Source organism: Lissotriton helveticus, chromosome 7 (genome assembly GCF_964261635.1).
Source record: "Lissotriton helveticus chromosome 7, aLisHel1.1, whole genome shotgun sequence".
NCBI classification, from domain to species: domain Eukaryota; kingdom Metazoa; phylum Chordata; class Amphibia; order Caudata; family Salamandridae; genus Lissotriton; species Lissotriton helveticus.
The window spans coordinates 1,096,933,999-1,096,958,407 of record NC_136068.1 but is presented as its reverse complement, the minus strand read 5'-3'; the positions used below and the strand labels follow the sequence as shown (position 1 = coordinate 1,096,958,407).

The 24,409-nt window shown below is 51.3% G+C and overlaps 1 protein-coding gene across 1 annotated transcript in view; it reads left to right on the top strand.

The window, feature by feature from the left end:
* Nucleotides 1-24,409, top strand: part of FAAP100 (FA core complex associated protein 100) — a 308,450-nt gene that overhangs the window by 122,221 nt on the left and 161,820 nt on the right. The window lies entirely within an intron of this gene.

The window sequence follows — 24,409 nt, the reverse complement described above, 5'->3', positions numbered from 1 at the left end:
ATTACTGTCATCTGCTACGCCGATGACACCCAACTCATCCTCTCCCTGATGGATAAGACAACCACTGCCAGAACCAACTTCAGAAAACTGCATGACCATGGTAGCAGAATGGATGCGAACCAACTGCCTGAAGATCAAATCCGACAAGGCTGAAGTACTGGTCTTCAGCAACAAGACCTTCCCATGGAACTCTGCCTGGTGGCCGTCGGTGCTAAGACCAACACCAACAGACCACGCAAGAAATCTAGGGATCATAATTGGCTACAAGCTCAACATGAAGGCTCAAGTCAAAGCAGCGGGCACCTCTGCTTTCACATCTTACACGTGCTTCGAACAATCTTCAACTGGTTGCCTCAGAACATCAGAATGGCCATCACACAAGCACTCATCACCAGCAGGATGGATTATGGCAACACTCAGCGCTGAATCTCCAAACAACATCTACACAGACTCCAGACTATTCAGAACACAGCTGCAAGACTCAAACTCTACCTCCCATACTGCACCCACATCACACGGTACCTTAGGAAGCTTCCCTGGGTCCCCAGTCACAAGCACAGCCAATTCCAATTTCTCACTCACACACATACAAAGCCCTACACAATTCAAGGCCAGAAAGCCTGAACAATCGCATACACTTTCACCAACCCAACAGACGCCTATGCTGTGCCTCACTCTCCATGGGCACACTCCCTGCATCCACTATAGCTAAACTGGAGGTTGCTCATTTTCCTATATCACACCAAAGTTATGCACAACCTCCCTCAACACATCAGAGCCTCCGCCTCAATTTTTGAGTTCTGCAAGAAGCTGAAGACCTGGCTCTTCATACAAGCACCTTGGGGACCACACAACTACACACCTACTCAAGTACCTGAATACCCTCTCTGTTGATTAGTGTGCTATGCAAATCACCATAAGGTAACCTTTGAGAGACAAGAGTCTCTCTGGGTCTTGTGTTCTAATTTAAAGTAACACTTAGGATGGAAGTTCTCCCTTTAAGAGAGCAGGTACCCAAAAGATGTCCACTATCTATCTATCAAGCTAATTGTCATGACGTTCGTTGGCTAATGTCCACTATCAAGTAAATCCGGATTTTTGATTTTTAACATGCTTGTTGCACCCTTAAGTAGGACCTTTAGCAATAATGCATTTTGTAAGGCACATACAGACTTAATAGTACTCCAAAACTAAACATATCTTTGCTGTGATCACAGTATATGATGGTCAGTCAATAATGACATGCAAATTAATTCTTAAAGGGATTTCTTTAAGAAGCTAAGTCTGCCTTAGAGAAGACAGAAAGCAAAGAAACACAGGGAAAAGGAATGAAGTACTTAAGGAAATAGGGAAGAGAAAAGAAAAGGGAAAGGAAGGACAGAGAAGAAGAAAAAAGGAGGGTGAGAAAGGAAGGAGAGGGAGAAAGAAAAAGGCGAGTAAGCAAGATAAAAATAGTAAGAAGAGAAGGAAAGAAAAGAGTTTAAGTATGGGAGTGGAAGAGGAGGAGGAAGGAAGAAAGAGCAAATGAAAAAAGTGGAAGGATAGAAAAACATGTGCTAGAGACAAATCAAGCGAGATAAAAGTAGGGAGCGTGAAAGAAGGGCATAGGAAGAGTGAGGGAGAAAAGAAGAGAGAATAAAGGAGAGCGAGAAAAGCCATAGGGTTCGATGTCTCTGGGCACTAATTCGCCTACAATTTGTTCTGCTGAATATCTTAACATCTGAATGGTAAGGTACGTCAAGCACATCCTCACGTTTGTAAAAATGGAAGCCAGGAGTTGAAACCTATTTCATTTATATGTCCTGCCTTGCTGCTATATGGCCGTAAGTGGCTGAGAAACCTCTTTTTAGGTTCAAATTTCTTTATTGGTTTCGATAGAAAACATATGCAGTACATTGCCATATGAAGACCACACAAAGGATAGCATAAGACAAACCAACTGCTTCGTTGCATGTAGTGCTTTGCGGTTCCCGCGAGGGTCCCGTGACCCCACCGGAGGCTGTGGAGTGTGCCGCTGTGAGGAGGTGTGGATCCAGACAAAAGGCTAGTACTGTGCCAGGTAGATAAGAACAACATGAACAACCCCCCACCTCCCGCCTCCCAAAACTCCCCCCCCCCCGACCAGTGTGCCGATGTTTGTGAAGTGGATGTCTCGCAGACGTGATTCGATTATGGTGCCCCATTTCCAGGTGCAGATGTAGCCCAGCAATTATCTGTCAGGCGCAGGAGGTGGAGGTATCGTGGGCATGTAATTTCGTTAAATTCCTTGGAGAGAAGTGTTAGAAGTGGTTGCCAGACTGTTTGGAATGTAGCGGTGGACTGTGTGAGTGTAGCTTGGATGCGTTCCATCCCAAGTATATGCCATAGTTTATGGAGCCAGCCTGTATGTGTTGGTCGCGTGATGGTGCCTCACAGAGACAGGATGTGTTGGGTGGCTGCCTGTAACGCAATTCCCATTTGTCCCCCCCTGACGGATTTCAGTGGATATGTGAGTGCGTTCGGGCGTCCCAGTATAATGTATGCAGGGAATCTGGGGATTACGGTGTCGAAGGAGTTATCAATGTCATCTACAATCTCTGTCCAGTACCCTGTGACTTCCGGGCAGTCCCAAAGGAAGTGAGTCAGCGTGTCCTCGGCGCCGCATCCCCTCCAACAAAGTGGGCTCCTGGACGAATTTGCCCTTATGCAGCCTTGCCGGGGTAAGGTACCAGTATGTAGTGACTTTCACAGCCTATTCACGGCCAGCTGTGTGCTTGGCCGTGTGGTTGGCCCTATAATATATTGATTGCCATTCACGGGGCGACAATGCCCTCCCTATTTCTATTTCCCAGCTCCTCTGTCCAGTTATGTGTTGTCCCCGTAGGGGGGGGGGGGTTCAGCATCTGGTATAACTCGGTAATCAGGCCATGATCCGACTCTTTGGTAACCAACCATTTCTCGAATGTCGTCAAGCGTCTGGCTACCAGTGGTTCAATCTCGGGCTGTGTAAGCCAGTGCCTGATTTGAAAGTATTGGAAGAGTTTCGGTGATTTGATCTCATAGGTTCGGGCCACGGTGGATAGCGGCATAAACCCCTCCAGGTCAAAAAGATGCCCCGCTGACCTGCAGCTGGAGTCTCTCCCTTGAGGGAACGAGCGAGCAGCGATGCCAGGTGGAAAATCAGGGATGTCCCATAAAGGGGTTAGAGGCGAGGGGAAGGATGTGAGCTCTCGTCTGATGGGAACTAAGTCCCATACCGCCAATGCGGTCCGTGTGATAGGAGACCTCTGGAGATAGCGTGGTCTGTATGTGCGACGGAGTATGTGCAGGGAGGTTTGTGCCATTGCCCTATCCTGGAAGAGCCACCTCTTCTCCGATTCAGGCCTGTGCCACTCCACCAGGTATCTCAGCTGTGCCGCCTGGAAATATTGCTGTAAATTGGGGATCCCCAGGCCCCACTCATCAGGCTTCCGGTAGGTAGCGTGTTTATTCATTCTCGGTTGCTTCCCACCCCAGATGAAGTGCTGTATCGCTGCCTGCAGCGCGTGGATAGTACCGGGCGGGGGAGACACCAGGATGGTCTGGAAAATGTATAAAATCTTAAAATTCTACAGAGCCGCGATAGTGGCTGTTTTTCCCAGTGTCTAAGATCACTCTGTATTTGTGAGGCCACTCTAGTTTAATTCAGATTGACCGTTTTGTCCGTCGAAGATGTGAGGGTAATGCCGAGATAGGTGATCTGTGGCTGGGTACTTAATCCCTTGCTGTGCCTGGGTGGGTCTCGGTGAAGCTGTGCTTTTTACCTAATGGCAAGAGCATGGATTTCCCAGTATTTACCTTAAAACCAGACACCTTTCCAAAGGTATCGAGTTCCTCCAGAAAGGCCGGGACCGAACGCTCGGGATTGTCGAGTGTCGCCAAGATGTCATCGGCATAGAGGCCAATCTGATGAGGCACCCCGCCACACTTTATGCCATGAATGTCCGGGTGGTCTGTCACTCTCTGCGCTAGCGGCTCAATATAAAGCGCGAAAAGGAGGGGGGAGAGGGGGCATCCCTGTCTGGTACCGCGTTGTATTTCAAAGGGACCTGAGCTTTCACCGTTAATGCAGATTCGGGCCTGAAGGCGATGGTAACAGCTTGCGATCCATGCCTGGAAACGTTCCCCCACTCCGAAATACGTCAAGTCCTGTCTTAAAAATATCCCAGTAGACCCGGTCGAAAGCTTTCTCAGCGTCAATCGCTAAGAGTACGGAGTCGGACTGTTGGAAGTGGGTCTTTGGTGTTGTCGCTACATTGTCTACCAGGGATAAATCCCGATTGGTCCGGTTCTATGATCCCCGGTAGACATGGGCCGAGCCGCGAAGCCCGTAAAAAGTTTCAGGTCAAGATTGAGTAGGGAAATTCGCTGATAAGCGGAGCATTGAGAGGGGTCTTTGCCCGGCTTGGGCAGCACTACAACGTCTGCATCCAGCATGTCAGGCGGGATGGAGCCGGGCCCTGGAATGAGTTCAAAAGTCTGGTGAGAATCGGGGCTAGTATCGGACAGAAAGTTATGTAAAAACCGGCGAAAACCCATCCGTTCCTGGTGCCTTTAGTGGCTTAAGGCGGGAGATAGCACTGATTGCCTCCTCAAGACGTATGGGTACATCTAAGGAATCTCTGGTCGCCGAATTCAACGCTATGGTAGCCGCATCCCGTAAGTAGGAGTCAGCCCCCTGCGGCGGGGTAGGGTCCGCCCTATAAAGTGCCTCGTAGTAGTCCCTGAACGTCCCTGCAATTTGCGCATCGTCACAGAGTGCCACTCCGTCCCCTTTGCATATGGTCTGAATTTTCGAACGCTGAACTTTGGCCCTCAATGCGCTCGCAAGAAGACGGACGGTCTTATTCCCCCTATGTAGTATGAATGTCGGAGCCGGAGAGCCACGTATTCTGCCCTGTCCATATCTAGGCTCGCTAACTGAGTCCTGGCTGCCTTCAACTGTCTCCAGATACGTGGGGCCCCAGTGCGACTGTGCGCACGCTCAAGCTCTGTTACCGTGGCTGTCAGGGAATCCCGCTTAGCCTTTCGGTCCTTAGTTTCCGCTGCAGTAATGGCAATGAGCTTTCCCCTCACTACTGCTTTCAACGCCCCCCACACCGCCGACGTAGACGTATCTGGGCGATCATTGACCTCTAGGTAACCCGTGATGCATTGACGGAGTTGTTGGACCACCGTCGGGCGCTGCAGGAGGGATTCCCGCAGCATCCATCCGCCCCTCGGCCTCGCGCCGTTAGGGACTCTAAGTGTGAGTTCCACAGCGGCATGGTCAGAGATGGCTGCCGGACAGATATCAACTTCAGCCACCCGGGATTTTAATTCAGTGGAGCCTATGAAGTGGTCTAGTCGGGCGTAGGTGTGGTGCACGTGAGAGTAAAAGGTGTAGTGTGAGGTCTCTGGGTGTTTAGCTCGCCATAAGTCGCGCAGCCCTCTCAGCGTCAGCCACTCCCTCCCTTCCACTGATATTGCGCCAGTGTTGCCGTGACGGTGGCCTGACCTATCTCTCTCTTTGTCCATTACTAAATTAAGGTCCCCCTATGAGTATGATGGGATCAGGAGAGCGCAGGGTCTCCGACAGAGCGTTCCGTAGAAAGGGTTCCTGGCCTGAATTGGGGGCGTATAGGGATCCTTCTGTGAGTGTCAGGGTGTCTACTGTAATGCTGTGTGCGAGGAGCCTCCCTTTGATTTTCCCCACCTTGTCCCGGACTTGTCCGTGAAAGTGCTTGGCGATTAGGATCGCTACCCCCGCCTTTTTTTTTTTTTTTTTTTTTTTTTTAAAAAAAAAACCTTTATTTGCAAAATAAGGACATATATAGGCCTACAACCACCAAGGCCGGCCAGCAATACGAAACAGTAAAAATAAAGCAGTACACAGCTCATCAGCCGACAACCCGAGGGTCCGGCAGCGGAAAAGCATGACATGGTCAGAAGCATTTGGTAAATGAGGAGGAATAAAAGGTTTCCATTTTATAACACACAAAGAACAAAAAAGAAAACCCAAAAGAAAAAGAAACTAGGCAAATTTACTAATATAAAGGCTGCTACGTGTGACCTGAGGGGGACAACGAAAAGCAAGCATCAGGAAATCATGGAGGTGGGGTGTGGGGACCAAGAGCGAGCAATACTTTACATTGAGCAAAAATTCAAAATTACTGGAACGTACAATCAGGGAGAACCGGTATCATCATGGGACTCTACAAAAGGAGGGTCACAAATCCCACCACGATACGAATTCCACGGACCCCAAATCCTCCCCCACTTCTTAGGCCTACCCCGGGAGACATATACAATTTTTTCCCTAAACATGCACCAGTCCATGTTCTCCTCCCAGGTCAAGACCAGTGGCGCCCTATGAGACCCCCAGAGTTGAGCAATATCTCTTTTGGCAATAATATTTCCCAGTGTGACCCATTGAGTCTGGTGCAGTCATTCGGTTCCCAAATATTCAGCAAGCAGCGCCGGGCCTCAGGAAGTAGCCCGACGCCCGTCACCTCTCCCATCACCTCATGCACTCGAGTCCAAAAAACCACTACCGCCGGGCACTCCCATATAATATGGAGGAAAGTAGCAAGCAAACCACATCCACGCCGACATAGCCCATCCATCGAGTAACCCATATGCATCAATCGTGGACCCGTGACATAGGTGCGATGAAGAATCTTTAGCTCCTCCAGCTTATCTTTAACCTTTCCCATGCCTCCTCCTCATCCCTGAACGTCCAATCCATCATGTTGTTCATTCAGGATTGGATGAACTGCAACCACCTCAAACTCAATCCGGTCAAAACGGAACTAGTCCTAACTGGAGGTGGTTGCAGTCCCTGGTCCCCCTCTTACTGGCCTCCTTCACTTGGTGTCCCTCCGATCCCGGTTCCCAAGGTCAAAACCCTTGGTATTCTTTTGAACTCCTCACTCTCTGTTCACTCCCAGGTCAACTCAGTTGTTTCTTCCAGCTTTTTTTCCATGAGAACCATTAGGAAGATCTCTCGCTTCTTCTCTCTGCCCGCTCTAAAGATCATAGTAATGGCTATGGTGCTCTCGCGCCTTGATTATGGCAACATCATCTACAATGGCGCCCCAGCCTATGCCATTCGCCGTCTGCAGCTAGTGCAGAATCAGGCTGCCCGCCTGATTCATGGCCTGCCTAAATTCCATCGTGTCACTCCTCTATTGCAGGCCCTGCACTGGCTGCCGGTGAAAGAGCGAGCCTTGTTTAAGCTTGGCTGTACCGCCTTTCAGGCCAGAATGGGCACCGCTCCGGAGTTCATCTGCTCCGCTATCATTACCTATACGCCGGGCAGAGAGCTCCGCTCCTCTCATCAGGCCCTGTTAACCATCCCACGCTTTAGAAAGAAAAAGGCAGGCGGAACAAAATTCGCAGTTCTCGCTCCTGCGTTCTGGAACTCTCTCCCGGCGGGACTCCGCGGGACACCCTCCTACACTGAGTTCCGGAAAGGTCTAAAAACCCTGCTCTTCTCTCAAGCCTACAATGCTTAGTCTTCCCTCCGCCCCTGTTGGCCTTCCTACTGTTCAAAAGCGCCAAGAAACCGCGTGGTAAAAGTGCGCTACAGAAATATTTTTAAATTCAAATTTTAAATTCGGAGACGTGCCGGAATAGCAACTTCCTTTGGGGAAGAAACTGCAGCCTGCCAGTCTTCGTCTAGCTCCAGCCCGTCACTAGTCCATGCCTCACGCAGCTGTATAAGAAGGTCCGAACGGACATTAATAAGTTTCTTGTATATGAGGGAGATAGTGCTGTCGGGGACATGTCCATCAAGCACTCTATCCTCCAAGGGAGAAGAATCAGGGATCAAGGTGCCAGCAGGGAAAACCGAATCGAGCGCATGGCGGATCTGAAGGTATCGAAAATATTCCTTATCACTCAGCTTATATTCCCGTTGTAACTCGTCAAAAGTTTTGACTCTATTGGTGGCCCAAAAATCACCCACTTTGCTGATACCGATAAGGTCCCACCTATCGAATCCCTTCGAGGACCATAGACCACCCAATCTCTCAGCTGCATAGAGAGGAGTCGCCCTAGTGAGTTTATTAGTCCAACCCGTGGCCGATGTTGCACTGCCCCAGACACGCAGTGCCACTGCAGTGGGGCCTGTCAAACACCTCCTGTCACTCTTGGAATAGAGCGCTCTATTATAATCGCCCCCGGGAGTTGCCACTTATCCATATCATAAGCGGGATTAGGGACAGGGCCATACATTGCGTGATTAATAGCACTCAACTGGGACGCCCAATAATAACGTTTGACATCCGGTAAAGCCATCCCACCATCATACCAGGGCAAAGTCAATTTTGCCAGCGCTATACGCGGTCTCCCGCCCCAAATCAATTTCCTCTGGAGGCCCTCGATTTCACTAAAATAGCGAGCTGGAACCAAGTCCAGCGTGTTCTGGAGTGTGTATAAGAATCGGGGAAGAGACATCATTTTAAATATGGCCGCCCTCCCCAGGGGGGAAAGAGGCAGTCCACACCATGCCGCCACATCTGACCGAAGTCGGGCAAGCGGAGGCAGTAGATTTCGCTCAAATCGGACCTTAGGGTCCATAGAGATGTAGATCCCCAAGTATTTGAAACCACCACTGGAGACAGGTATAGGGCAGAAGCGAGGCAGAGAAGGTTGTCCACCCGCAAGCGGGTAAATACAGGATTTAGTCCAGTTAATAACCAAACCAGAATTCTTCCCGAAAGAGCTCAGGACATCAAACAGGACTCCCAGTGACTTACGGGGAGAAGTGAGGTACAATAGAATATCATCAGCATAAAGTGATACCCGATCCTCAAAGGTAGGAGACCACCGTATGCCCTGGAGCGAGGGCTCCCAGCGGAGCCACGCGGCAAGGGGTTCAAGAGCAAGCGCAAAAAGGAGACGCGACAAAGGGCAGCCCTGTCTTGTGCCACGTCCGAGGACAAAGGGATCCGAGGCCCTTCCGTTAACCACCACCTGCGCAAGCGGTTGTTCATATAACAGTTGAACCCATCCAATGAACTTAGGACCGAAGCCAAATTTAGCGAGGGCAGCCCACAAATAAGGCCATTCCACCGTGTCGAAGGCCATCGAGGCGTCAAGGGAAACCAAAACGGCCGATTCCGCAAGAGACCCCGCCCTCGCCAAAACACCGTGTAGACGGCGAAGATTGAGGGTAGTGTTACGGTGGGGGATAAACCCAGATTGATCAGGGTGCACAAGTTCGCCGATCACCGTGATCACGCAGTTCGCCAAAATTTTAGGAAGAACCTTAGGCTCCGCATTCAGACGCGAGATCGGCCGATATGATGAACAATGTTCCCGTGGCTTTCCGTCTTTGTGGATGACCACAATGGACGCCAGTCTCTGATCTCGGGGAAGAAGCCCGAGATCTCGCGACGCCAAAAACGCCCGACGAAGGTACGGCGCCATTTTATCAGGACACAACTTATACAGCTCTACTGGTAAACCATTCGGGCCCGAAGCCTTACCAGAACGAAGTGCACGGATAGCGAGCGCTACTTCATCGGTGGAAAAATCCGCCTCCATAAGCTCTCTGTCCGAATCCGAGAGGCTAGGCAACGTGATATCACGGAGCAACAGGTGCGAGTCCTCCTCAGGTCTGTCCGAGACCGGCGAGTACACCTTCCGAAAATGCTGGGCAAAGACCTCAACGATCTCGACCGGGTCCACAACTCGCACACCATCCCCTCGCTCAATAACAGGCACAACACGATTCACTCTATCCCGCTTATCAAGCCAAGCAAGCAATTTCCCCGCCTTATCACCCAAATCATACAAGCATCCCTGCTGCTCACGATTCATCGCTTTAGCCGCATCAGTCACCAGAGCCCTGTATTCAAACTGTTTAAGCGCCAAGGAGTGTAGGCTAGCAGGCGTAATCACAGATTCCATCTGTTCTTCCAATTCAGAGATATCGTTTTCAAGCCGTACCACTTCTTTAGTTCTGCGCCCCCTTTCGCTGGCAATCAAAGAGATTGTCTGACCCCGGATCACAGTTTTACCCGCCTCCCACAGAGTAATAGGGGAGGATACTGACCCTTCATTCTCAGCAAAGTAATAATCCATACATTTAACCACTTCCTTGCGAATGTTGGGGTTACGAAGATGCCACTGATTAATAGGAGCAACACGACCCCCGGACTCTAGCCGCACATCAATGGTAAGCCCTAGTGGGGAATGATCTGAAATCCCCCTCGCAAGATGTCTAATTTCTCTCACGGAGACCATCTGTGCCGCCGGAATAAGAATATAATCGAGTCGCGATAGACTACCATGGGCCCCCGAGAAAAAGGTGTACTGGAGCTGGCCAGGGTGAAGTTGTCTCCAACAATCCGCTAATCCCAGTGTATCCATGAAACGGCCCAACCATAACTGCGACGTGGGGAGGGTTCTACAAGGGTGTCGATCCTCCTCTCCACTGACCACCGAGTTAAAATCTCCACTCACTACTAGCAAACCATCGGGGAGCCCCAGGATTACTCCACCCAAATCCGAAAATGTGGTAGACTGTAGACCAGGGGGAACATACACAGACAAAATGGAAATCGTCTTCCCCTACCATCGACCCACGACAGCAGCATAGAGACCCCTATCATCCAGCACCTCGTCATCTACCTCGAGGGGGAGGGAGTTCCTAACCAAGATACCCGCCCCCCTCGACCCAGTGGTGAATCCAGAGTGGGCCACCAAACTGTAGCCTCTTCTATTCAGCGCACGGCACGCATTGCCCACCAAATGCGTTTCTTGTAGTAGAACAATATCTGGGGCGTGTCGCTTCAAGTACTGCAAAACTATCCCCCGTTTAATTCGATCCCCTAGACCATTAACGTTCCAGCTCAGCACCCGCAGCCCCCTACCCCCCATCCCAGACAAAAAACAACAGTCCCCCCGCCACAGAGCAAGCACAAGGGATAAAAGAGCGACCAAATCAGAGCCTCGAAATAAACAAACAAGAAAAGACCCCCCACCACCCCCCGAAGAACCCTCAACACACAACCCCCCTCCCTGCACCCCTGCGGTAGACCAGAAAGCCACCCCAACTTGCAGTGTGCCTGTCGCCCCATTAAACTAACCTACAAGAAGAGAGAAAAGTGTCCCCTAAGGAGGAAGAGTCCCGAGTCCAACCACCCCCGGGTATTCGTTGCGTATAAACATCGCTATCACAGAGCCACTGCAAAGCGTCCAATAATGGCTCATCGGCACCGACTCACTACTCCAGTTCTTCCAGGCCGCCCTCGGCACCCCTCATATTCTCCGAGCTGGTATGCTGTGTCTGCAAAGTGTCCAGCCAGTCACTGGCCGCCTCAGGGCGATCAAAGAAAAATGTACGTTCGTTATGCTCAATCCGCAGGCGAGCCGGGAAAAGCATGGCATATTTCAGGTCCATGTCTCTAAGGCGTCGTTTCACCCCGTAAAGGCCATACGTTGCTTCTGCACTGCCTTAGTGAAGTCCGGATAGAAGCTGATCGAAACATTTTCAAACTTAGTGGGACCATTGACACGGGAGGCCTGCAGGATAGCGTCTCTGTCCCGGTAATTAAAGATCCTGGCTATGATAGGCCTTGGAGCGGCCCCAAGCTTGGGCTTCCCGCCTGGAATCCGATGAGCGCGCTCCACTGCAAAAAGACTACTAAGACCCTTTGGTGACAAATAGTTCTGGATAAGGTCCTCAACCAGAAGATCCGTCGGTACTTCCGTGGAAGTCTCCGGAACGCCCACGATGCGGACATTATTTCGTCTGGCCCGGCTCTCGAAATCATCCAGTCGACGGGCAAACGAGTCCCTGGCCATGCGAAGATCACGGACCTCGGTCTGAAGATCCGAGACATCCGTAATTAAGCTTGCCGTCTTCACATCCAAAGATTTGACCCGTTCGTTGGTTTTCCCCAGGTCTGTCCTGATAAGGTTGACCTCAATCGCAACCGTATCCAACTTAGTAGCAAGAGTTTCATATTGCTGCCCCATCGCAGTCTGGATATTGGCAATGGCGCCCATAACATCTGCCAAAGTCGGCTCCTCATTCACAGGGGTACCGTCACCAGCCTCTCCGGGGGACTTGCTCGATCCCCCCGGGGATCCCTTCGGGCGAGTAAAGCGGTCTATAGTCTGGGTCTGAGCGCCCCCCCCTCGATTCGTGCCTCTGGCGTGGCGCCTCTCGGGGTCCGTCTTGCCCGTCATAATGGTCGACGAGCTCCAAAGGGTCTTCCGAGAGCTAGTCAGAATGATTCCCCCTATGGCAAACTGAAGGAATCGAGAGGTCGAGGAACGACAGCCGAATGAGAGTCTGCGACTAGAGCAGAGCAGCAGTATCAACCAGCAAGGAGTCGGCACCAACAATGACCGAAATCGAAACCGAAAGTACCACAGGGGCAGCGGAGGCGTCTCTCCAGCCGTTGTTGTTCGATTGCCACCTGGGCACCTCGGGAACTCGAGCCCCTGGATGGCCACTGCCGTAGGCCTCAGATTATGGGGTGCAACAAGTCCAGTTCCCGGCGGCCAAATCGAATTTCGGAAAAAGCTTTCGATATCAGCAGGGCATCAACGAGAAGCACCCGTCGTCTAAATCAGGATCTGTGTCAGGATAGATAAGGGTGGCGGAAGGGGTCTCGGGAACCCTCTGCTCACGCGTCCATCTTGGATCCGCGCGTAGCTCCTCCTACCCCCGCCTTTTTGTCAGGCGCGGAGGAGAAAAACTGGTGGGGGAACGCCCGGGACTGCATCCTGTGGCAATCTTTGGATAGCAAATGTGTTTCTTGGAGTAAGCAGATTGCGGCACCTGAATTCTCTAGATATGACAAGACTGCACGATGTTTGATTGGGTTATTTAGGCCTTTTACATTTAGGGTAAGAATTTTCAAAGGCGTGTCAGCCATCGGGGTACAGGATGTCGGCTGCCATGTGTCCTACCCTGCAGGCCCGCAACCCTTCCTGCTCATGGGCCACGGCCCCGATCGGCACACTGGTCCCTCCCCTCTTCCCCCTCAACCCCTGTCTCCCCCGCTACTCACCCCCTGACCCCCCCTCCAACTCCAACAGCTCCCCTCCCCCTCCCGCCCTGACCCCAACACCCCAACCCCCCCTGCCCCTCTCTCTCCCTAACCCCAACGAAACCCCCCATTGTGTCATTAAAGACCCAGGCCAATCAGTACATAGACCTGGCATGTGATGAAAGTGTGTGAGGGAGCACATTGGAATGGCGACCTTTCCGGCCCCTGCCCCTTCCCCCCCCAAGCCGGCGCATCGGTAAAGCATCAAAAACCCCTCACTCCTCATGGGCAATCTGTCGATGCTGTGTCCCTGGACACCTCTTGAACAGCCGAGGCCTGTTCACGGGCCATAGTGGCTGGGTCCAGTTTCAGGGATTCCCTGGATGAGCTTCTGCGGGCAACCCTCTGCCACCTGCCCCGGGACTGGCGCGGTGGGTGATCCGAAGACTGCTGCTGTGCGGTGCCCTGGGTAGAAGTGTTGTCAGGGAGGTCGAGGCCCAGCAGGGCGCAGGTGTCAGCGTTAGGTACACGGCACCAGCTGAAATATCCCTACTTAACCGCAAGTATACTCAGTCCTCTTTCGGGTCTAGCCTCCTCGAAGCCATTGTAATACCCGAAGGAGTTGTAAGTTCTCTACACTTCAGGTATGTAAAATTGCAACTTCACTCGTACTAGCGGCCTCACCCATGTTACGAGCACGCATGTTATCAGTGGCGTTTTCTTAAAATACTGAAGCCCCTTTTTTCAGCAGCGCATGAATAAATTGACTTTGCATGACCACACAATCAGCATACCAGTATTTACGCATGCGTATGCTTCTGTACAGAATATGAACATTATCAGACAAGCATTTGGTTTAGATTAGAGACTAGCGAGTTTGATCCTGCATGATCACAAAAGAATATAACAACACCAATATAACCAAAATTCTTTGCATGTAACACGTTTGTGGAGAAAGAGAGAGTTGACACTGCCAGTTACTGGGGGCTTATAAAATATTGCGGTTTTAAGTTGCGTCAAAATTTACTTCCTGAACAGTAGTGAATTACTACTTTGTGTGTTTCCACTTACCCTTACCCTTGTTTGTTTAATGTTATTTTATATGTTCACATTGTTTGTTCACAGGTACATTGAGACCATTAAAGAAGAAACAGGTTGATAATTTCCCTTTTCTCACACTTGTTTACAATAGTACTGTAGACTTGCGCCACTCTCACTCACCACGATTGGTCCTGAAGAAAGCCCATAAGTCCGAATCCCGGCAAATGGGGCTGAAACATGTCGGCCATTTTTATTATTCACTAAATGCTAGTGCGTTCTGAAATCTTAACCTTTTCATTAGAACACACTATTTTTGAAGCATTCCCCTAGAGGGGCTACCCGAACCCAGAATTAATAAAGTTCAACATCTGGTTGTATGGGTATTTTTAATTGAACACTGTCCACATCACTGGGTCACTACTGTTTTTACCATGGGTAAGATCCTCCTGGTGGAGGCTGCATACCACTAACCCTATGATAATGCACACACGTGTATGAAGAGCGGAGAACCAAGATATACCGCTACCCACACTTCCCAACACGTGCATGAGGGTTTTTTATCGGAGACACTTTACCTTTCTCCTGCATACCCTGGTTCATGCAGGACAAGTGATCCTTCCCCATTGATTATTTGTCCTGCAGGGACCTCATCTGGTGTAGAGTCCCATTCCATTTAAAGATCAGCTGAAAGGGGTGTCTCCAGGAATATGGAACCCCTTTATCACTCAGGAACGTGGTGACCACTTTGAAGGTTTTCCGCTTATGTAGAGTGATTGCTGAAAGATCTTGGTAGAGCGCCACAGATTGCCCTTAAGAGGTTGCTTGAGGCGCGCTTCCCTCAGGATTTTTTCTTTTAAGGGGAAGTCCGGGAGAAAGGCCAAAATATCGGGGGAGGAGGGGAGCCGGCGCGCGCCGAGCCAGGCCGACCCTTTGCGCTCTGTCAATGCGGATGTCGAAGTCTCGGTCTACTCCCAGAACAAGTGACACTCTCCCCTTCTGCTTTGGATGGCACTTCGCGGACTCTAATGTTGTTCCGTCTAGATCTATTCTCAAGGTCCTCCGTATGCGCTTGTAGGTCCACTTGTTGATCACGGAGACGAATAATCTCTTGTTGGAGCTGCTCCACTTCTTCGTCCCTTGACTGCTCTGCCTCCTCGATAGCTGCCACTCGTTCGCCCAGCCCGTCCACATCCCGGCGAAGTTCCCGGTGCTCCCTGGCCATATCTTGCTTCAAAGCCTGGAAGTCGTCTTGTAGGGAGTTAAATAGCGTTTCCAAGAAGGATTTGGTGATTGGGACATCTCCGTCCCACTGGTCGGCAGAGGGCTTGGCTGAGGGCGAAGGTGGGTTCTTGTCACCTTTGGGGGGGCCTTTGGTGAGCATCACGGTAATCGTCCGCCTGCCTCGTCTTCCTGTATTAGCCATCTTCCTTGCCTGGGCCGCTTCCCCTACGCTCGCGGTGCGATATGGTTCTGCCGGTCCCGTGTCAAGCGATGTCGGGGGGGAGGGGATCCAGGCCCGCCGTCAGCAGCAGGCGCCCCTCTCAGGAAGGAAGTGAAGGCAAGGTGTCGCCGGGGGCAGATCCAACAGCAGACGGCCCTCTGGGCACCACTGTCTCCTCAAAGTCAGGGGGGGCAGCCACCTGCGTCACCCCGCGAGCTGCCACCCACCGGCTAGCACAGGCCCCGGGCAGAAGCGCCAAGATCTGAAGGGGACCCCAGGGAGGCCGGGGTCACGCTGGTCCGCCATGCAGTCGTCCGGGGGGCGGGACTCAGCAGGTCTTGCGGTGTCTCTCCCCTTCGCCAGCGGGAGACATCCATCACACCCGGAGCGATCCGCCAGGCGCCCCTCACCTCAATCACCGTCTGAGTTACACTCTGCAGGGAGGTACGGACCCCCGTCCCAGTCGCAGGCACCGCCAGGTGTGGAATTTTAGTTCGTGAACTGAACATCATCTGCGCCATCTTGCCCATCCCTCAGACTCACGTATGAACATACACGACAGCCATTTTAGGTACCATAGTCTCCCTGTTCACGATCGATCATCAGCGCACTCCCTGACCCTGCAAGCATACCCCATGCACCCTGGCTGCCCCCGCGCTCACATGCACAAGTCATGAACCCTCCTCTTCCGCATGACTCTGTCTCTGGGAATCACACCCCGCGCCTGACCAACACCTCCTTTCCTTCCATGAATACCCCTCTTTTGATAAACCCTTCCTCTATGCTCGATTGTCCACACCGATCCTTTCTTTCATGAATATCTCTCCTTTGATGACCACTTCCTCTGAGCCCGATTGCCTGCACGGACCGCTGGTCATCCCTTGGCCTGAGGATACAGTTTATTGCCCACTACTGTATGCACTCGCCCCTCTTCAAAGGAGCTACTATTGATCATGACCTCCCCACCCCCTGAGATTCGATCAGGCGCACACATTCCAAAGGAATCGGCGAAACACTCAGCTGCGTGATAGCCCCCCTCCTGTTGTATGGGGGGTGAGGACCTCTAATGTAGCCACGTGTTGGAATGAGCCGGAACTGGGGGGGTACCGGGGATGTCATTTTTCATTACTTCACAATGTCTTTATTGTAATAAAGAGCGGTCACATGTCGTAAACCAGTGTATAAAAGGCCAGGCCTCAGAGAGGCTGCTAGAGAGCACCTCGAGACGATACCTTGTTGTCCGATCTGATGTGTTCTACTCCGTCGGAATAAAACTTGTTTCCTGTCTTCCTGTCTCCAGCGCCTGCCTCTTTATTTGATAACCTTCGTATGGTATTAGAGGCGTTTAACGCCGGGCAAAATTACTTAAGAAACATCGACTAAATCGCCTGACCATTTTCCTGACTTTCCTCACTTGGCGTCCCAAGTGTGGGGCCCATCAGCGACACGTGGATCCAGTGGGAGAGGTCCCGACGACAGAGTGAACGACTGCAACGATCGGGAGAGCTCCTGTCCGATAGACCCTCATCTGACAGCCGATCATCCGAACTTCACTGGTTCCAAGCAGACCTCTCCCGAGTGATCTACGGTCCTGACTGGGAACCATCAGGAGTGCCGCGGTAGCAGCAGAGAGTAGAGGACGATCGGGCGCTGGAAGCGGAAGACGAGAAACTGTCCATGCGGTCCGGGTAAGGTCGCGACACACGACGAATTGCGAATTGATTGATTAATTGTTTGATTGATTGAAATACTAGTATTTGCATTGTCGCTCTTTGAGATATTCGCTGCCTGCAAACGGGGAGGAATAGGAATATTCTATCTCCCTTTGCGGATAGTGAAGGGTAGGTAACGCGGACTTTTTTCCCCCATTGTAATCTGCCGTACCTATTTTTCTCCCCACTGATTGATTGTCCGAACATAGATTGTTTGGAGTATAGTTCTTTTGAGGTTCTCTGCTTGCAAATAACGTAGAATAGCCATATTCTGTCTAGTCTTTGCAAACAGTGAGAGATAGGTAGTGCGGACCTTTGTCCCCCGTTGAAATCTGTCATGCCTGTCTTCTCCCCACTGATTGGTAGTTGGTACAACCCGGACCGCTTATTAGAGATGAACCATCCAGCTCCATTGGAAGGCACCGCTAATAAGGACATGTTCACTAAACAAGGACTAGTCGCTATAGCTTATAGTAAGTTATGGCATAAATATACAAAAAAGGACCCCGAAAGTCAGTGGCCACTGATAGGTTCCTTTGATGATCATAAAATAAAAGCGCTAGAAGCAGCTGTTAGAACAAATAAGGCAACACCCACCATGCTCGATAGTATCGGCATGTGGCGCAAAGAAGCAGAGCAACGAAGGAAAAGAGAAGAAGCAAGAATAGGGAAAGAGTTACGAAAGGCAGCCCACCTGGCCGCTAAGGAACTAGACGAAGAAATAAGAAGGAGAGAGGAATTAGACAAACACAAGAATCAGGGTCGGCAGGCCAATGCCCTGTTAGGACCCCCTCTACGCTCTACCCGGAGATGCCCTCCAAACAACGGGCAAATGACGAGTTACGGCTAGGTCCTCCGATTATCTACATGCCCCCTCCTTATGCCCCCTGCCAGCCTCTGGCACAGCACCTACCAGTTCTGAGTGCGGGCGAGGGTGACCCTAGCGCTAGTGCCCCGGCTCTTACGGCCTTCGCACCGGCCACATTGGTAACAACATCAGATGAACTCGAGACTAGCAAGCAGTCAACAGCCAGACCAAATAGGTTGAGCAAAGACGAGCGGGATGGGATTGACAAGATAGCAAAGACACTGGTAGAACGGAAGGAGAGCGAAGAATATACGATGGATATGCACAATTCACATGCCGGTAGCCACAGACGGCATTTCATTTTACGGTTCAGCTACCACACCCTGAACGCATATGAGGATAGGTATTAAACTAAGGGTCCTGCTAAGCTGACGGCTCTATATAGAAAGGTCGATGTTGGAGATGGGACTGAACGCGATGTGACGGACCTCTTCATGCAAACGCTTGAAGTCTTCCGCCACCTCACAGAACAGAAACCAGAGGTTAAGATCACAGTCCCTGAAACGGCTGAGTCCCCATTAGAAGTAGCCAACACTATGATGCCTATCAGAGAAGCCGCCCCCTACTGGGTTCCCCCAAGAGGTCAGGGAACAAACGACGATATCAACCACGCAGATGCAAAAGGAAGGGTTGTGTACAATTGGGTTTACCAACCCTGGGATCGACAAGATATTTTAACCTTTAGGCAAACCCTGCCTGATTTAAGGAAGAACCCGACAGCATTTTACACCGAATTAGTCACAGCCTTGGGCTCAACGATAATGACTCTAGCAGACATTGATTTGTTTTTCGGGTTATGTCTGCCGGCTGACGTGTGGAAGCAAATCCGGAAAGCCGAACACACAGATCTGTTCGGACATACCTGGAATGAACTCAGTGAGCTAGATAGACGACGAGAGCCCGGAAGGAAACCGATAAAAGACATACTGGAACTTCCGGACAAAATAGTTCAGAAGCTAAAAACCTTGATCCCAGAGAAAAAGGTAGATTGGTCAATAGTCACGGCTTGCCGTCAGAAACCCCAGGAAGACGTATCAGAATACTTCTCCCGATTTGAAACGGTGTTCTCCGACTACAGTGGCCAAGACATGACCACCGCAACCGGACAACACCTATTTGTGCAAAACTACGTAAAGGGTCTGTCACGAGAGGTTTCCGAAAAGTTACAAACGAGCGAGAGTAATTGGGGGGCCTCCAAACCCGCCGCTATCCTCCAAATGGCTCAGTACTACGAACACCAAAAGAATGAGAATGATAGGGCAACCGAGAGAAAGAAGAAAGATTTGAAAGAAAGGGTGATGATAGCCCAGATACAAGGGGTGGCAGTCGGGAAAGAACTACACAGGGGGAGCTACCAATCGATCGCCCCTAGAAATCCACCCCCAAAGGACCGCACACCCACTCCCTACTCTGGACGAAGGGACATAGAAGATAATCAGTGTGCATTTTGCAAAGGATTCGGGCATTGGAAGTCTCAATGTCCGGCTCTTCTGGAACTAATTAAAAATAAAGAAACGAGGGACATGACGAATGGCCCCAGGACTAGAGGACAGGGACGGGGGTACACAAACGACACCAACAGCGACAGACCAGGAAGACCGAACACATTTGACCGTCCCCGACAGAACCAGTACCAACTATCTGACAGTGAGAACACTCCCGACTTCGCATAGGACTGCCAGGGGCAAGGGAGGGATCCAGTCGAGCTCTGTGTTGACCAGCAAGGTCCTTACGTCACCGCTAAGGTCCTGGGTACAAAGTCTCCATTCTTGGTAGACACTGGAGCGACACGTAGTGTGTTATCAAAGCGACTGATTCCAAGGGCACCCTTGTCTGGCTCACACATTACATCGATAGGTTTCGATGGAACGCCCTCCACTAATCCCCTGTCTGTACCTATCTCCTTTGACCTAGGAAACAACCCCACTGACACAACATTTCTGCTCTCCTCCAACTCTCCTGACGCCATTATGGGTATTGATTTACTAAAACATTTCCGAGCTACTATTAGGTGTTCCCCAGATGGAGTCCGAGTCATCCTGTACGACAACTCGAGCATGTCCAGATCCCGCCCCGCACGACATATGTACTCTATAACTGATGCTGACCTAACCTTGCTCGACACCCTACCCCTGTACCTATGGGCCAGAAACGACTCGGATGTAGGACGAATGATGATCGACCCTGTGCACATAACTGTTCGACCAGACGCAATACTCCCGAAACTCCCACAGTACCGGATATCGCCCGAAGGCGAGAAGGCATTGGTAGCAATTATTCAGTCCCTGGTAGATGCAGGAGTGGTAGAGGAAGTGGTTAGTAATGTCTGCAACAGCCCTATCCTACCCATTGTTAAGAAGCAAGGTGAGGGAGATGAGAAAGCGTACCGCTTCATCATCGACCTGCGAGAAGTCAACAAAGTGGTGGTGCCACAGTACCCCGTAGTCTCAGACATCACCACCATTCTGACCCTCATCCCGTCCACTGCCACCACCTTCACCGTTATTGATCTCAAGAATGCATTTTTCTCTATCCCCATCCATCCAGACAGCCGTTATCTCTTCGGCTTCACTTTAAAAACCGTTCGTACCGATTTTGTAGAGCTCCCCAGGGCTACACTGAAAGTCCCAGCATTTACAGCCAGGCCCTCCAAAGACAGCTGGACGCCGTCCAGCTACCAGATGGAGTGGTGTTGATCCAATATGTCGATGATATCCTTTTGGCGGCCGACACCACTCCACTTGCAATCACGGCCACTATCCAACTCTTGCACTTTCTTGCAGAGAATGGCCACAAAGTCTCCAAAAAGAAACTGCAGTTCTGCCAGCCTCAAGTGACATACCTAGGCCATCTCCTGTCCAAAGAAGGGAGGAAACTTACACCCGACCGAATCCAAACCATCCTAGACACCCCCATCCCAAAGACACAGAAGCAAGTCTGTTCATTGGTGGGCCTTACCTCTTTTTGCCGACAATGGTTACCAAATTTCAGTCTCATTATAAAGCCCCTACTTTCCCTGTTGGCCAAAGATGTTTCCTTCCCACTCCCTTGGACCCCCGAATGCCAAGCGTCCTTTAAGGAGTTGCGGGATGCCCTTTGCTCAGCCCCCGTCCTAGGGACACCAGATTACTCCAAGCCCTTCTCCCTCTTCACTCACGAAAGGGAGGGATGCGCATTGTCTGTTCTAACTCAGCCCATCGGCTCCAAACAACGCCATTGTGCCTACTTCTCTGCCACTCTTGACCCAGTCGCCAGAGCTTTACCTGCCTGCCTTCGAGCAGTAGCCGCCGCTGCTGTCTCTATCCGTCAGAGTGAGGGAATTGTACTTTCAAACTCTCTCACGGTGTTAGTACCCCACGCAGTTGATACCCTTTTGAACCAGACCAAGACTCAACACCTGACTAGTGCACGACTGACGGGGTACGAATTGACCCTACTTGCACCCCACATCACTCTGAAGAGATGCACTACTTTGAATCCTGCTACACTGTTGCCCTTGCCTGAAAATGGCCCCGATGTGCCCCCTATACACGGCTGTGTGACCCTCACGGACGAACAGACTAGGAGTAGAATTGACCTCCGAGACATTGCTTTTACAGACCCTGATGGAGAACTATGGGTAGACGGCTCTTGTATCAAACTCCCAGACGGCACCACTTCAGCTGCCTATGCGGTGACGACAGCCCGAACAGTAGTTGAAACAGCCCGCATCACGCAACGATCCGCACAGGCGGCAGAGCTAATTGCCCTCACACGAGCATGTATCATAGCAGCAGGAACCACGGCGAACATTTACACGGACAGCCAGTATGCCTTCGGGGTGGTTCATCATTTTGGGCTCTTGTGGAGGGAAAGGGGATTCCTGACGTCCCACGGCACGCCCATCCTTCACGGAGATCTAGTCTCCGCCCTGATTGAAGCAGTTCTCCTCCCCAAACGATTAGCAGTGATCAAATGCCAGGCACACAAGAAGGTGACGGACTTAGTTGGACAGGGAAACGCACTGGCCGACATCACTGCCCGAACCACAGCTGAGAATAGGACAATGACACGTATATGTGACCAGGTCACAAGCGGAAAAATGGACTGACGCTAGGGAAACGATTAGGGACATCCAATCGGCCAGCACACCTCACGAACTGACTGAATGGGCACGGGTGGGTCTGAAGGACGATGAAGGCTGCTGGCGGACAAAAGACACTAACAAATGGTTGCTGCCTGACTCATACTTGATTCCCATACTGACTATGGCACACTCCCCTGCACACATAGGTTCTGCCCCCATGATTGAACTCATTTCCAAAGTCTGGCACAACAACAAAATCCCCGACTCAGCCAAACGCCTGGTCCAGCAGTGCCTTATCTGCCTACAACACAACCCTGGGAAAGGAACTGTGGTACCCCGGGGAGGGTTTGGGATCCCCGACCACCCCTTTGAGGTCCTCCAGATGGATTACATCCAGCTGGAGAGATGCCAAGGCCTGAAGTACGTATTAGTCATTGTATGCGCCTTCAGCAAATGGGTGGAAGCCTATCCAACCCGTGATAACACTGCCATGACTACTGCCAAAGTACTACTGAAAGAGTTTTTCCCTCGCTACGGCCTTTGTCGAATTTTATGGAGCGACAATGGCCCCCACTTCATAGCTGAAGTTATCCAACTAATCTTGAAGGGGCTGGGGGTAAAGCAGAGGTTCCATGCGGTCTTCCACCCCCAATCCTCTGGCCTAGTTGAGCGACACAATGCTACACTGAAACTGAAACTGTCAAAAATAGTGGCCACTACAGGACTTAAGTGGCCAGATGCCCTCCCACTGGCATTGCTATCGATGCGCTCCACTCCCACTAAGCACCACTTGACCCCCTACGAGGTTGTGTTTGGGCGACCAATGAACCTCTGGACTGCCCCCAAACCAACATCCATTCACGACGTCCCCGACGTCCTGCTGTCAGATTATTTATACAAGTTAACTAAAACGTTGTCTGTCATTCATCAACAGGTGCAGCAGGCCATCCCCGATGCTTCCAGGGGTCCCGGTCACGATATCCAACCGGGAGATTATGTTTTAGTCCGGAATTTTCAACGGGCAAAGAGTCTGGAACCCCGGTGGACGGGCCCCTGGCAAGTACTGATCACCACTCGGACGGCTCTTCGAGTAGAGGGGAAAAGGCACTGGCTGCACGCCCACCACTGCAAGAAGGTCTCCTCGACCCTGGCCACGACAGACAATGTCGACACCCAAGAAGCTCCTGAACAAAGACCGGCCATCACTGAACTGCTATCCTGATACCGAGGCACTTGAACTTGCAAAATTCCCTGATCCCACTGTGCCATCCCGGGAAGGGTATTTCCTGCGTCGAAAGGAGGGAGCTTCGGCTAAGTAGACCACGGACTAAGTTAAAATCACAGAACGGTGGCCTAAAACAACCACGGGTTACCCGGAGAGAAGCTAAACAAAGTCTGTGGTTCTGCCCACTACCGAGCACCTTGAAGATGATGGAAGCGCCAGATAAGAAGATGATGGAAGCGCCAGATAAGAAGATGATGGACGCAACCGGAAATACCCACTACAGGAACCCAAAGGCTGACAATTTGCACAAATCAAAGACAATCGCCTTCTTCATTCTCTTCCTCCTTTGCCTCCTCCTCATGACTTCCTTCTGGATCTTGGAGGACAGCACACCCGCTCATCAGATATTGCTGACCACTGCACAGCCAACCACCATGAAAGAGCATCACCTGATCTCCCTTTCGCCTCAGCTCCGAGAAAGGCGTAAGGAGTTCTGGAACAATTCCTTCGTGCAACTATGGCACCAGCACAACCTTGCTGCAAATGCCACAAACTGCTGGGTCTGCGGGTTGCTCCCGCATGCCACTGGACACTCCATCCCCTTCATCCCTTCTCCTTTCTCAGTTCACGGCTCCTGCCTCGCCTGGTTGATCCTCTTGCAGGAAAGCCACAAGGACAACGCCGCTTCTGGTCAAACAGTGTCACACTTCTACTATGGGTTCTGGCTGAACAAAACAGGAAGGACGTCTGCCCCCTTTTGTCCTGTGACCTCAGGTTCCTCCTTCCATATGAACATCCCTGCCAAAGAACGAGTTGAAATGCAAGTGCTCCACAATCCAGCTAGACCCACCTTCTCCCACCTGTTGAAGCGAACGGCTGCCACTCTGACTGTGGCCCTGTCTGTCATCAATGTCACAGGTCTCGTGTGCCTCGAAGGCCAGGGAACACAGCTGGTGGGTCACAGTTCCTGCCACATCACCAGAACATTGGTCTCAGTTGACCCCCCCTCCTTTGTTGCTTCTCCGAATATGTACTTTGTTTGTGGC